The sequence below is a fragment of the Rhipicephalus microplus genome, chromosome X, assembly GCF_043290135.1.
Source record: "Rhipicephalus microplus isolate Deutch F79 chromosome X, USDA_Rmic, whole genome shotgun sequence".
NCBI lineage: Eukaryota > Metazoa > Arthropoda > Arachnida > Ixodida > Ixodidae > Rhipicephalus > Rhipicephalus microplus.
The window spans coordinates 443,216,010-443,231,632 of NC_134710.1; positions in this window are offsets into that span (position 1 = coordinate 443,216,010).

Sequence of the window (15,623 nt, forward strand, 5' to 3'; positions counted from 1 at the left end):
TGGCAGATTCAGAAGGGGGGCACCAGAGGCGATCGCCCCCCCCCCCCTTCAAAGCCTGTCAGTACCCCCTCCCCCTCTCATCAGTGCTTGCCGTCCACCTGTTATCACCAATTAGGACAAATGAGTGGAATTCCTTTAAGCACACAATAGTAGTATTTATGCCATGATTGAGTTTTTGAGCTAGTAAAAAACAAAAATAATGATCCCGCCCCTCTCACCGGTGTTACTTTAAGCAACCCCCTCGCCGTAAAAAAATTGGCTGGATCCACCCCTGACTGCACAGCACCAATTCCCTATACCTTAGGGTGAGAATAGAGATCAGACTTTTTTCTTGTAATGCACTACTTCATATTTAAATAAAGACAGCCGCATTCACAATGATGATTTTTTAAGCTACATGTGTATACCAAAAAAGCATGTATATGCGACCAATGGCATAGCGCTCTTTACAAACATCAGTATTGCTCATATTGCCACAAGGCAGTAATTGGATTGGGGCATAAAGCGGTAGAGGGTCTCTGCCTGAAAGAAAAGACTATGAAGTGGATAGAGACTGGTCTGAGCCCGCCAGTGCGCCAGGCATTGTCGTCGCTCGTAAACGTCGTAAATATCTGCAAATGTACGTTTCCTTGTAAGATTATTGGTGGAGGTACCGGGGTACGCCTACCTGGCTTTCCCGGCAAACCAACACGGAACTTCGGAGTGGTCGCCACCTTCATTTTCCTGCAATGGCTCAACAGGCCCACCCACGAGAGCAACAGCAGCAGCTGCTGCTACCTCCTCTGATTCTCCTGCCTCCACGAGACCCCGGAACCTTCTCGGGCACAGGCAGGGACAAGGTGAATGTTGAAGATTGGGTCGCATTGTACGAGCGCGTGAGCGAATACTATAGGTGGGACCCCACGTTGATGCTGGCCAACGTTCTATTTTACTTGCGGGATACGGCGCTTACCTGGTATGAGACGCATGAGTCAGAGTTGACCAGCTGGGACATTTGCAAACTGAAGCTTGTCCAGTTGTTCAGCCGGCCATTTGGGCGACAGCAGGCCGCGAGGAAAGACCTGGAATGTCGCGTGTAGTCATCGACGGAATTGTATGTATCTTACATACAGGACGTATTGGGCCTCTGTGGAAAGGTGGACGAGAACATGAGCGAAACTGACAAAATCGCTCACCTATAAAGGGAATCGCCGATGGCGTCTTCAATCTTTTGATCGTCAAAGATTGCGCAATCGTCGACGCGGTCGTAATGGAATGTCAGCTCTTCGAACACGCCAAGAACTGTCGCATAACCCGCCAGTTTTCGCGTCTGCCTAATACTGCAGCCACTTCAACCTGCGAAGACAGCCCCAAGTTCACACAAGCTACATCGTCCGAAAATGTCGCCCGAATCGTTTGCCGTGAACACGAAGCAATGGCTCCTACAGCCATCGCTTCCGACGGTCCTCAAGACAACGCATCCACCGTCTCTCTCATCCAAGCCGTCGTTCGCCAAGAAATAGCAAATCTCGGCATCGCACCTGTTTGCGCTGTCCGAACTACCGAGAGCTCAGCTTCTGTTAACCAGATTCCGGTGTACCCTTCACGCTACCCTTCCCACTGCCGGAACCCTGCTGAATGGAGAACGTCGGATGATAGACCGATCTGCTTTCACTGCTCTCGCGCTGGCCACATTGCGCGCTACTGTCGTAATCGTTGGACATCCAATTCATCTTGGAACACTGGGACATGGCGTCGCTTTGAAGGCAACTCTCACCGGTTTTCTACTCCGTACGATCCACAGCCTCCTCCTACTAACGTTCAGGGCTGAAGGTTCAGCCGGTCACCATCACCCAAAGGCCGCTGATCTCTCTCGCCGATGATTTCTCGATCCAGGTCCCCTGCACGACCTGGGCCCTCAACCTCTGGAAACTAGACCTTGCAGCTTCCGGAGGTGACGCTGCATTAATGACCCGTTCTAGAAATCCTCTGTTGACGATTCCTTCACGCCGTAATATTTTGGACCTTTTGGTGGATGACGTAACTTTTACAGCCCTCATAGACACTGGCGCACAAACTTCAGCGATGAGCGCTGCTCTGTGTAATAAACTGCGAAAAGTTATCACGCCTCCTATTAAGTATGCAGTAATGCTTGCTGATGGGAGCACATCTACTGTTCTCGGCATGTGCACCTCTCGCGTGTGTATTGCTGGCTGCCAGACCGTCGTATTGCTCACCGTGCTTGAGCAGTGTCCACATGACGTGATTCTCGATCTAGACTTTCTCTCTGCGCAATCCGCCTTTATCGACTGCTCGACGGGTCTTCTTCAGTTGCAGCTGCCTTTTGACGCTGCTGTTGCCCGTGATGCACAAAGTCGCCTTTGTGCCACCGAGTTCTTACATCTTCTACCGCAAGCTGCGACTTACGTGCAGGTCGTGTGTGATCCGCCTGTGCGCGATGGTGATTATGTCGTTTCACCTATTACCAACGTTGTGCTAAAGCACTCTGTTGCTCTCCCGCACACCGTGGTGAGAGTACGCCACAACGAGACCCATTTGTGTCTTTTGAACTTTGGTTTCTCCGCGCACGTGCTGCCTGCTGGTATTAAACTAGGTGTCATGTCGTCGTTGCAAGAGTGTGATATTTCTGAACTGTCGGCTGAGCAACCTATTCCGCACGTCAACTTGCTCACTGCGCCAACCTGTCAAGCGTTGACATTAACAAAATCATAGCGCCAGATCTTTCGCCCTTCGAAGCACAAGACCTCCACCGTCTGCTGACATCCTATGCAGACATATTCAATCTTGACAACTGCCCTTTAGGCCAGACATCAGTTGTGACCCATCACATCAACACCGGCGATGCCAACCCAATACATCGCCGCCCTTACCGTGTCTCTGCTGCCGAACGCTCTGTCATCCAGAAAGAGGTCGAGAAAATGCTTGCCAAAGGCGTCATCGAACACTCATCTAGTCCGTGGGCATCCCCGGTCGTTCTTGTCAAGAAGAAGGACAACACGAGGCGGTTTGCGTCGACTATAAACATCTCACAAGGTCACTAAGAATGACGTTTACCCCTTACCAAGAATAGATGACGCCCTTTTTCAATTCAATTCAATTCAGTTTATTCCGACATCACAGGAGACATTACAAAAGTCACAACAGTGATGCTGTGGGGCGAAAGCAAAAAGCCATTAAGGCTTGACGAAGGCTTTCGCACCATTTGACAACATAGCAACAGCAACAGCAGCATGAGATCATCAGTTATTATACAATATCAAAACATGTACTTCAAGGTCATGCCGATTTGCATTTTATTAACACGTTGAAAAACATTTACAGAACGGAGCAGTATAAATGGTTTATTGTAAGAAACTGTTTAAGGTTAGTGGCAGTAAGTAGCTCATCATCTGGCGACCATAGTTAGTACGTGTGTAAGGAATTTTCCAGTCATCGGTAGCTCGTGTGCTATAGGGGCAGGTATAGGGTGTCAAACGCGCTAAATCAGTAAGAAAAGAGTCGTGATTCTTTAAGGAAGTACGATATCGCTTCATTAAAATTGTATTGTATATCTCAGGCATTGGTTGTAAATTAAGGGCTTCGAAAATGGGTTTGGAATGTTCATCGCGAGGAACACCTGTAATTATGCGCACAGCCTTTTTCTGTAATCTATATATTCGGCCTAAGTTCTTTTCCGATGTGGTGCCCCATACTAGATAGCAATAGCTTAATGTAGATAAAAATAGCGAATTATATAGTAAGAGTTTAATTTTTTGTGGCAAGAGAAAACGTAAGCGCGATAAGATACCTACAGTACGAGAAAGTTTAGCATGGACAAACTCAGCCTGATCCTTCCATAGCATGTTTTCGTGGAAAAAAACTCCCAGAGTTTTCACTATCGGTTCAGTCCTTATAGATTCTGAGCCAATCACTAATGATAAATCGCAGTTTACGGGCTTATTTATTGGACGAAAGAGCACAGATTTTGTTTTTGAGGTGTTTATAATTAGCGAATTTCTTATGCTCCAAATGTGCAGCAGTTTCAAAACACTATTTGCTTTGTCAACTAGTTTATGCAAATCGCAGTCTTTAAAAAATAAGCTGGTATCATCTGCATAAATAATAAATGTTGTATTGTTATCGATGTTTGTCAAGTCGTTCACATACAGATTAAAAAGCAGGGGACCCAGAATACTTCCTTGGGGCACGCCATGTGACAGTTTTTTAAAACTAGATGCGTAGCCATTTATATCTACTTTTTGCTGTCGGTATTTCAAATAGGTTTTTATGACACTTATAAAGTTCCCCCGAAAACCGTAGTGTTCTAGTTTTTTAATTAATGTAATGTGGTTGATTCTGTCAAATGCTTTTGAGAAATCTACAAAAATTCCAAGTGTATATATTTCCTTTTCAAATGCATCGAGTATGATTTCTTTTTGCATTAGTAGGGCAGTTTCTGTTGAGCGCTGCTTTGTGAAACCAAATTGAAAAGGCGTCATAATGTGGTGCTTGGTTAAGAATGACACTATTCGTTTATGTAACAACTTTTCAATTACTTTAGAAAATACAGGTAAAATAGAAATTGGTCTGTAATTGGTCATGCTATTTTTGTCACCACCTTTGAAAATAATAGAAACTTTGGCTATCTGAAGACGACTAGGAAACGTGCCCAATGAGAAGATTAAGTTAATGATGTATTCTAAAATAGGAGATATGACATGAATAACATGCTTAACTGGACGGATTTCCAGGCCGTCTACGTCACAACACCTGCTATTCTTTAGTGACATGAAATCTGCCGTAACCTCCTGTGTAGTCACTGGAAATAGAAATGCACTTTCGCCTACTTGCGAACCCATGAATCGCGCAAAATTATTGTCGTGCGAGCTCTCTCCAATAGAGGTAAAGAATTTATTGAAAGCTTCAGCAAGGTCATCACCAGTTAGAACGCGGTTGTCTACAATGAGTTTAGTCGGGTATGTGCTATCATCCGAGTGTGGGTGGAGCAACATGTTTAACTTTTTCCAGATGGCTTCGGACGTTTTGGTTTTTTCAGGGCTGAAAAGGTTGCTAAAATATTCAAGTTTGCTTTTCCTTAATAAGGAGTTTGTAGTATTTCTATGTTTTCTAAATGTCTTCAAGTCTTCTTTGTCTCTAGATATTAAAAATTTCTGGTAAAGTGCATTTTTTACTTTTATAGCTTGAAGGCATTCCGAAGTAATCCAAGGCTTTCTTGCCTTGCGTGGTCTGCGTTTTGCTTTGAGCGGAAAGCACTTGTTGTAGGCTTCACTAAAACGTTCGATGAAAACATTATACGCTGTGTCTGCATCAGTTTCACGGAAAACAGCGTCCCATTTTATCTTGGATATATATGCAGCGAACATATCAATTGTGCTAGGACATATGTACCGGAATGGGGTAGGCGGTGGCTTTGCATCCCTAAGTTGAAGCTTCTTTTGACTTAAAATTGAGTAAACAGGCAAATGGTCGCTAATATGTGTCTTAAGGACACCCGAGCAAAGAGGTGCACTTGTGCTATTTGTTATAATGACGTCGATAAGTGTGCAGGATTGGGCATGAAATCGAGTGGGGTGTTTTATAACATTTTTAAATGCGTTTGATTCCATGATATTGCAAAGTTCAAGACGTTGGGGGCTGGAAGTTAGCATATCAATGTTTAGGTCACCCCCGATAGTAAGATTGTAACCATTTTCATTGACCCACGACAGGAAAGTGTCTAAAAACGTAAAAAAGTTGCACATGTTACATTTGGGGGGGCGGTATACCACAGAAAAAATACCCGAAGAACATTTTACAGTCATAATCTCGTAATCGTCAGTAACCACAGAAAAAGCCTCGAGTATTTCACACTCAAACACATCTTTGACCAGGAGCATAACACCACCACCTAATTTATCACTGCGGTTCAAGAAATACGTGGCATAGCTAGGTATACGAAGAACGTCGGATTCATGGCGATACCAGGTTTCAGTAACCATGATGACGTCAAAGGAGAACTCAAACGATTCAAGCAGTATTGCTATCTCATCTGCCTTGTTTCTGGCTGATTGCGCATTTATATGAAGGTAGGAAATGTGGTGTTTTCTACCAGATACCAATAGGCTCAACTGGTGTGGCGTTAAGCAGTCTGCAGCCATTTTCTTTTTGCCCTGTTTTTCTTCTAGCTTTTTTTTGCTAAAGGATGAAGCTCAACAAATTTAAACAATCTTTTCGAGATCGCTCTCAGTAGTTATCTGAAGCACCCTCGACTTCTCATCCTTTCGCGCAAAAATTTTGCCGCCTTTCGTCCAGGCAAATCGCCATTCGGCTTCCTTCTTGCGCGCTACAGTTTGTCCCAGTAGTTTTTTTAACTGTGAGCATAGGTGTTCATTGACGTAGACAAATGTCTTTCCTGGGAAACCAATATCAGCTGTCGTTAAGCGCAACTTTTTCGCCTTTTCCAGAACTGCGTCTCGCTTAGACCGGTTGTTGAACTGCACAACAATATGAGGGCAAGATGCATCCTTAGCAGTCACGCGATGGCAAATTTCTATGTCATCTTCTTTCACTGATTCGCCGACAGCTTCACCAATCTTCTGAACGACCCTGGTCAACCGTTCACCCTCCACGAAAGGAACATTTTTCACTTCAATATTTCGGTTTCGCGAGTACTGTTCTAGGGCGGTAGTCCTACGTTCATTGTTGAGAACGACCTGCTTCAGCTGACTGCAATCAGTCTTCAGAACATCATTTTGAGCCTTTAGCTCACCGTTTTCTTTTTCAAGCCGCGAGCACAGAGCCGAAATTTCTTCAAACTGCTTATTAAAAAAGTCTAGACTTGTTTTCACATCACGTATTTCCTTACGCAGCTCTCTCTCCAGGGCAGTCCGCATTTCGCGAAACTCTTGTTTCAACTCTTTAAAATGTTTTTCCATTTCGGCTGGCGACATCAAAAAACACTAAAAACACTATGGCAGCAGCAGCAGCAGCAGCAGAAAGCAACAGAACACTAAGGAAAGAAACAACGATAGTACTGACCTGTAAAAACAATATGCAATGGTTCAGTAGGCTGTGCGCAGATCCGCTGCTGCTGCCAAAGTGTGGTTCAGTACACCCGGAGATGCTCCGAGCTGAACAGCTATCCAGGTGGCGCTCACAGCGGGGCACAACAAAAACACGACCACGATGATCACAGCCGTGCCCTGATATGATACGGGGCGATGCGTCGAGGCTATTTGAAAGGTCAGCAGTCACTCCCACGATGACCACCGTATTTCCCTTGACACGGGGCAGTGCACCGACGACATGCGCTGCGCGTTGAAAAAAGCACACGCAGCGATGAAAAGCGATGTCAACCTCCAAAGCAGCTGGGACGTTCCGTCAAGAACCCACAGCAACAGCAGTGAAGAACTTTAGTACCTGTAAAAACAATATGCAATGGTTCAGTAGGCTGTGCGCAGATCCGCTGCTGCTGCCAAAGTGTGGTTCAGTACACCCGGAGATGCTCCGAGCTGAACAGCTATCCAGGTGGCGCTCACAGCGGGGCACAACAAAAACACGACCACGATGATCACAGCCGTGCCCTGATATGATACGGGGCGATGCGTCGAGGCTATTTGAAAGGTCAGCAGTCACTCCCACGATGACCACCGTATTTCCCTTGACACGGGGCAGTGCACCGACGACATGCGCTGTAAAAACAATATGCAATGGTTCAGTAGGCTGTGCGCAGATCCGCTGCTGCTGCCAAAGTGTGCCCTTGACTGTCTTCATGGCGCAAAGGTTTTCTCGTCCATTGACCTTCGATCTGGTTATTGGCAGATCACTGTTGACCCACGGGACCGAGAAAAAACAGCATTTGTGACCCCCGATGGGTTATGTCAATTTAAAGCAATGCCATTTGGGCTTTGTAATGCGCCGGCCACCTTTGAGCGCATGATGGATTCCCTTCTTCGCGGCTTCAAATGGTCCACCTGCTTATGCTATTTAGATGATATAATTGTTTTTTCACCAACGTTTGCAAGCCATCTTGAGCGACTGTCCAGTATTCTCCAATTATTCTGCCACGCTGGTCTCCAGCTGAACTCCTCAAAATGACGTTTCCGCCGTCGCAAAATAACTGTACTTGGTCACCTCATTATTGCATCGGGGGTACAGCCCGACCCGGACAAAATTCGCGCAGTGACTCAATTTCCCGTATCCTCTTCTGCTAAGGATGTCTGGAGCTTCCTTAGTTTGTGCTCATATTTCCGCCGCTTCATCAGGAATTTCGCCGATATTGCAGTGCCGCTCACCGAGCTTCTTAAAAAGAACTTCCCATTTACTTGGAACTCACTACAAAGTGCTGCATTTTCGGCGCTCATTGCAGCCCTCACGACTACGCCAATATTAGCCCATTTCGATCAGACTGCCCCGACAGAAGTTCGTACTGACGCGAGTGGCCTTTAAGTTGGGGCTGTTTTAGCTCAGCGTCAGCATGGACGTGACTGCGTTATCGCCTACGCCAGCCGCCTTCTATCCCCTGCCGAGAAGAACTATTCCATCACCGAGAGTGTCTTGCTCTTGTTTGGGCTGTCGCTAAATTTCGCCCGTACCTCTTCGGCCGCAGTTTTATTGTTGTAACTGTCCATCATGCACTCTGCTGACTTTCCTCGCTCAAGGATTCCACGGGACGTCTCAGTAGTTGGTCTCTCCGCCTTCAAGAATACACCTTCTCGGTCGTGTATAAATCTGGTCGCCTCCATCAAGACGCCGACTGCCTGTCACGATATCAAGTTGATCCGCCAGACGCCACAGAGAGAGCTACTCAGGCTTGCGTCTTATCAATATCAGACTTTATTGATATCGCTTCTGAGCTACGCCGCGACCCGGATTTAATTCCCATCATAGAAAGCCTGAGTTCCGCTACTCCACCCACTTTTATGAACTTGTATTTCCTTCATGAAGGTGTTCTCTACCGCCACAACATGCGCCCTAATGGTCCTGACCGCCTTCTCGTCGTGCCTTCCCATTTGCGTGTAGACGTTCTCCGACACCTTCATGATGAACCTGCCGCTGGTCACCTGGGAGTCACCCGCACTTATGATGGCGTCCGGCGCCGTTTTTTCTGGCCACGCCTATATCGCTCTGTGCAAAAGTATGTCACCAGCTGCGACCTTTGTCAACGTCGAAAATGACCAACATCGCTTCCAGCTGGCCTTCTTCACCCTATTGAGATCCCTGCTGAACCATTCTACCACGTAGGGCTCGACCTTCTCGGGTCGTTTCCCACTTCTTCATTCGGGAACAAATGGGTTGCCGTGGCGACCGACTACGCGACACGTTACGCGATCACCCGCGCTCTTCCAACCAGCTGCGCTACCGATGTCGCCGACTTTTTTTACTGCGTGACATCTTTTTGCATCACGGCGCTCCTCGACAGCTCATTACCGACCAAGGCCGATGCTTTTTATCTCGTGTCGTCCAGGATATCGTACGTTCCTGTTCCATGATCCACAAGTTCACAACGGCAAATAATCCACAAACTAATGGACTTACAGAGCGCCTGAATCGCACTATCACCGACATGTTGTCAATGTATGTTTCTCCAGACCACCGTGACTAGGACGCAATGTTACCCTACGTCACCTTAGCTTACAACTCCTCCAGACATGACACCGCAGGCTATTCCCTTTTCTACCTTCTTTATGTACGTGAACCCTTTCTGCCTTTTGATACACTCGTTCCCGCTGGTTCAAGCTCCCCTGTCACATACGTCCGCGATGCCATAGAGTGAGCCGACGCAGCACGAGAGATTGCCCGAGAACGACTCATACTATCTCAATCCTCTAAAAAAGATCGATACGATCGTCACCACCGTGAAGTTTCGTATGAACCAGGTTCTCTAGTACTCTTGTGGTCCCATGTCGTCACATCGGCCTCTCACAAAAGCTTTTATTTCGCTATGACGGACCTTACAAAGTCCTACGCAAGATCACCAACCTCACCTACGAGATACAGCGAGTCTTCGATGAAGCGCACTCAATGCCACCACCAGCTACTGTTGTGCACCTCGTAAGACTGAAGCCTTATGTGTCACCCAACACTCCCCTTTCGGGACAAGCGCCGGGTCGGCGCTTTTTAACACCGCAGGGTAGTGCCACAAGGCAGGAATGGGATTGGGGCATAAAGCGGTAGAGGGTCTCTGCATGAAAGAAAAGACTTCAAAGTAGATAGAGACTGGTCTGAGCCCGCCAGTGCGCCAGGCATTGTCATCGCTTGTAAAAGTGGTAAATATCTGCAAATATACGTTTTCTTGTAAGAATATACTCTACAGCAGAATGCTGAATAACGTCACTGTCTTAAACAACAGCTTAAAAGGAAATCTCTTCGTGGTGAATGAGAGATGAGACATATTGATCTCTTTTGGCATCTAGCATCAAACACTATGCTAAGTCGGAGTAAAATATCACAGACAGGCAATAAGAATGCGACTTCCAGGCTGTTCAAATGTCTATAATTAAATGCACAGGCATAGAGAAGAGGATAAATATGGTGCTACTATATGTACACGCTACAAAGTGGAACTTCAATACTAATTATTTAAATTCAATTAGTTCTATGACAATGAAGAACACCAGCAATGCTTTTACCGAATGATGTTACCCTCTTTATGAGATGCAATAAAACGCCCAATTTGAATTGTACAAGTTTTCTGTTTACTTATTTGAGGCATTTGTTAATAAATCATTTGTGTTGTGTTTATCTGTGCGAATGCATGGCAATTGAAACAGCACCTGTTCAATCAGAGCAAAAATATTCTATCCGTTACAGTGAAGTTCAATATAAAAAAAGCCGAATAACTTGCGACAATCTTGACTTCAGAAGTGTTTGAATTTCTAGACATCTAATGTTCAAGTATTAGCAGTTTGTTATGAACGAATAGGAAAGAAGCTATATAAAGAGTAAAAATAGAGCTTAGTATAACCTTGTTCAGAGGCCAGCAAAAGAACCTAAGACCTAGAAAAACAGTTGACTTTCCTTGGTGTTAGCGAAAGGGCTTAAAACCCTGTTACCAAAGACTAGCAAAGGCTTTTTTTAATCACAGCCAACAGAAGCCTTGCCTTGGTTTTTCTGCTAAGAAAGCATTTTCTTTTTGACCACCAAAGCCTCCTCAAGGGGTGATATAGCATCTAAAGATCATAAATACTTTTACCTTCTCAACTAACTCTAACCAGACAAACTTCCTAGTTGAAATGTATTGCTGCAAGAGGTAAATCGAATTCTTTTACTATGCGTTTAATGGAGGATAACGTTGGTTCCTTCTGCTGTGCTGTGCAGGAGCATGCAAGCACAGAAACTTATGCAAGTACAAAAGATGTGTTCATGGTGACAGACTCCCAATATTGCTGTGATCGAGTGCTCTCAGCTTTTATTTAACTGCAAATAACTTGCCTAAAGTGCTGCAGCTGTTTTGTACCTATTGACCACATATTTTAGACAAGTACTATCACGCTGTGCTATAATCAGTAGGCATGGAGTGCCATTTGGGTGCTTTTCAAAAACTAACGGACCAGCTGTTGTCAATCGTCTGAGCATGCTTTAGAACCAAAAGTTTACACAGACAAATGTTGCAACAATAGAATTTATTATGCTATAAATATGCCAAGCAGTATTCTTTGAGTTGTAGTTGAAAATTGCAATATGATAGTGCATGATTAAAGTGTCAAGGCCCTTCACTGCCCTGGTCATTTTATTAATGTATGAGGTGTGTTCTTTTATAAATAATTTGTATTATGAAGTGGTAAAAAGCAACAAGACCGTAACTGATATTTCTTGCCGAAAATAAATTACTGCTAGGTCAGGAAAAGAAGATGCACTGATCGAAATACGCCGCACTTACCTGCACTGTGGAATGTACAATAATGTTAACATAATCGCGTGCCATAAACATATCAAACAACACTTTCACATACAATCAACACCTATACGTAGCCTTCATAGATTCGTGTGCTCAGATTTGGGTGCACGTTAAAGAACCCCAGGTGGTCGAAATTTCCGGAGCCCTCCACTACGGCGTCTCTCATAATCATATGGTGGTTTTGGGACGTTAAACCCCACATATCAATCAAGCCTTCATAGATTGCAAGAAGGTGTTTGACTCAGTCAAGACAGAAGCAATAATGCAGGCACTACTGAATCAGGACATCGAAAAACACTACATGAACATACTGGAAGAAATCTACAGTGAATGCAGAGCCACCAAAAAGAAAGCGGCAGAATCACTATAAAGAAGGGTGTAAGGCAGGGAGATACAATCTCCCCAATGCTATTTACCGCGTGCTTACAGGAGGTTTTCAGAAGCCTAGAATGGGAACGGTTAGGGATAAGAGGTAATGGAGAGTACCTTAGTAACCTGCGCTTCGCCGATGACATCGCCTGGATGAGTAACTCAGGGGTCGAATTGCAATTCATGATTACGGAGTTAGACAAGAAGAGCAGAAAAGTAGGTCTTAAAATTAATCCGCAGAAAACGAAAGTAATTGTTGCTTTCACAAGGGGTACTTTCATTACCACTGAAAGTACCCATTGTGTTTAAACTGTCGCCAGACACCCATTGTGTAAAGCCTGGAAATGTTATGTAACTGTCCCGGAGAGCGTTAACAAGCAGATTGTCCTTAAAATACGTCCTGGAAAGTTTAAATGAGAGGCAATGCTTCTTATAGCAGTGTGTGGTAAAACCTGAGTTAAGTCGTTCAGAGATGAGATGTGCGAAGGTCCCAAACGGTAAACATCAGTGCACTCTCTTGCAGTTATGCTTATGTAGATGACGCCTTACAATTTTTCTCGAGTAATAAATTGACTGAGACTGCTAGGGTTTATATACACCGCTACAGATTTTACAACTACAGGGGTAACGCTCAGCATGTCAGCCTGGCACTGTCAAGTTCAAACCAGTTGCTAATATTGCTGCAGTGGACTAGAGCTTTCTGTGCTCGCCGCTCTCCTGTTCGCTTTCAGTGCGTTCCCGATTCTCTCGCTTGAATTGATAAAAACAGGCCGATATTGAATTACCAAGAATGCAGGGCATGTTTTGTCGCCTCCCGCGACAGCATTCCATCAGCTTGCTACATAGTTTGAGCCAAATGTAGCCTCTAATTCGGTCTGCCTAGGTAGGCCCCTTGAGGCAGTAGCGCCTGTTGTCGGAAGGTACAAGCAAATAAATGCAGTTCAGAGGGTGGATTGGTGGGCTAGTTGGTATTGCATTTTAGAACGGGTACAGGTGCATGAGACGAGAATAGAGTGAACAAGAAACAAGCCCCAGGGCTGTCTTTGTTTCTTCACTCTGTCCCTGTCCTGTGTCTTGTTTCTTCACTGTGTTCTTGTCTGTGTGCGCTCTAACCCGTTCAAATGCTTTTTACACAATTGTGTACGTTACTTGTTTGTGCTAGTTGTGTCAACTAGGGGCTAAGAAAATGCAAGAACACTGAGGTATAGGTGAAACTAACCTCCTCCTTGATAAACATATCTTCATTTAATTGTTGTTTTTACTGTACTATTGCATATAACTTTTTCGAAGGCACTACCATAGTCGACGAGTCGTGTTCTTGTCTGTGTGTGCAGTAACCTTTGTAAGATAAGCGAAGGGATTAAATTGCCATGCCTATTGGGCCAAGAGGCAAGGCCTGTTACACTCTGAAAAAAATATCAGCACTGAGTGTGCGCCAATGCATGGCTTTTGCAGTCTTTCACAAAAAAAGCTTCTGGCACCTAAAATTCATATTTTAAACATTCCTTTGCGAACTGCAAGCACCTTTGGCGTCTGTCTGCGTATCTATCATCTATCTAGCCGCTTACGCCCAAGTGCTCTCGTGATCACTCCCATCGCTTGGCGTGAACCAAAAGTGGTATGGGAGGGTAAGCTTGTTAGACAAATATTATGCACTGGTTGAGACATGAGGAATGATTCAATCCTGTCGCGTACGTTGTCAAACACTTCCGGGCAGACAGGGGCACATAACCGCTGCCGGGTATGTGTCACTGGTATGTGCCACAGGTGATTGACACTTGATATTTACCGAGAAATGACAAGAGCACACATGGGCAATTTTAAAGCGTGAGCGGTAAGAAAAGGCTGACATTGGCAACGTTGACCTGACAAATTTAAAGAATGAATGTCAGGGTCCCAGCATGAATCGAATCCCAGGATTCTGCATGGCAATCGAGTATCCTACCACAGAGGCATGCCAGGTTTCAGAACTACTTTTCAAATAAATCATAATGTTCGTAAAATGTCAATTGCTTTTGCAGTGTGGGCTATTCAATTTTATAAACATTTCATAAGACCTCCTATTATACAGCCGTCATGTTGGGCTAACGTCAATTGTAGTCGGGTGCCATGTGCTGAAGTTGATTTATGTAGCAATGTCTAGGGCTACCACCCTTGGGAGTTCCAGCGCTTCATATCAGGTTATCGTTTCTGGTGTTGCTAGTACTCATGTTCTTATTGGCATCGCAGCGCATATGCAAAGAACTGGTTATATAAACATTGGTAACTCTTCAACATATGTCTGTGCATGTAACATTCATACATATATTTAGCATAATTTCATGACGTGTTCCTCAATAAAAAATTTAAACACGGTGCCTTTCCCCTGCATGATTCGCATAATGTTGATTGCCGAGGTACGTGGGATATGTTAAATTTTTCAAGTAACCACTGTAATTTTGAGTGGTCATGCAAACATACAGGTGAGAGCTATGTTGTTGAAGAAATCTTAAAGGGCAATAACCGCATTCTCAGATTATTGGATTGAGTGTATGATGATGAGTAAATGACTTGTCATCTCTTGATGGATTCAGCTTCACATAATATTCATACGTAGTTACCATTCACACTCTGATACTGTCTTCTGCAAGCAACTTGCTCAGCTACAAGACAATGCTCATAGCATCTCGTAGACGGCGACCTAAGCATCCTAGCACATGCCCTGATGTAAATTGGGCTGACATCATTTTAAAGATAGAGTGCTCGGGGAGCATTTGGTTTGCACAAATAGCTCGCAGCGTACAAAACCATGTAAGCTTGCAGCTTTGCATGGCAGTTTTGATAAAAGAGCAAATGTTTCTGGCTTGTAGTGACCAAGGAAATGATGGGGCCTTGGATGTGAGAAATAGGAGCTGAAGTTGCCTTGTATTGAGAGAGTCGTGCAGTATTAATAATTGTAATGTGTCTATATATGGAAGCTTTATTCCAGCAGTCTACAAAATTTACATAGTTCAGTCGGCTAATGTGTGGTACGAGGAGCCGTCCAGATGCACCCATGCTAAACAAATTCAACTACTTCATACTGTGTAAATAAAGTTTCCTACTGCTACAATACCACACTGCAAATATACATTAGGTCAGTGAAATAGCTTGCGATTTCTATGGAGTCGCAGAGAAGTAATGCTAGGTGCGATGGCATGTTTTCGTAAGACCGCAGTCTTACTTGAATGATTGCAGTGATTAGGGAGTGTATGTATGCAGTGATTAGGGAGTGTATACAGACCATATCGTTTCAGCTAGTTGTTTTTCAAAAGTTTCCAGCACTTTAATGGATTTCTCCAAAAGCTGGGTCAGGGTGCTTAGGCCTAATGTTACACGTTGGCCATAATTTATTGCT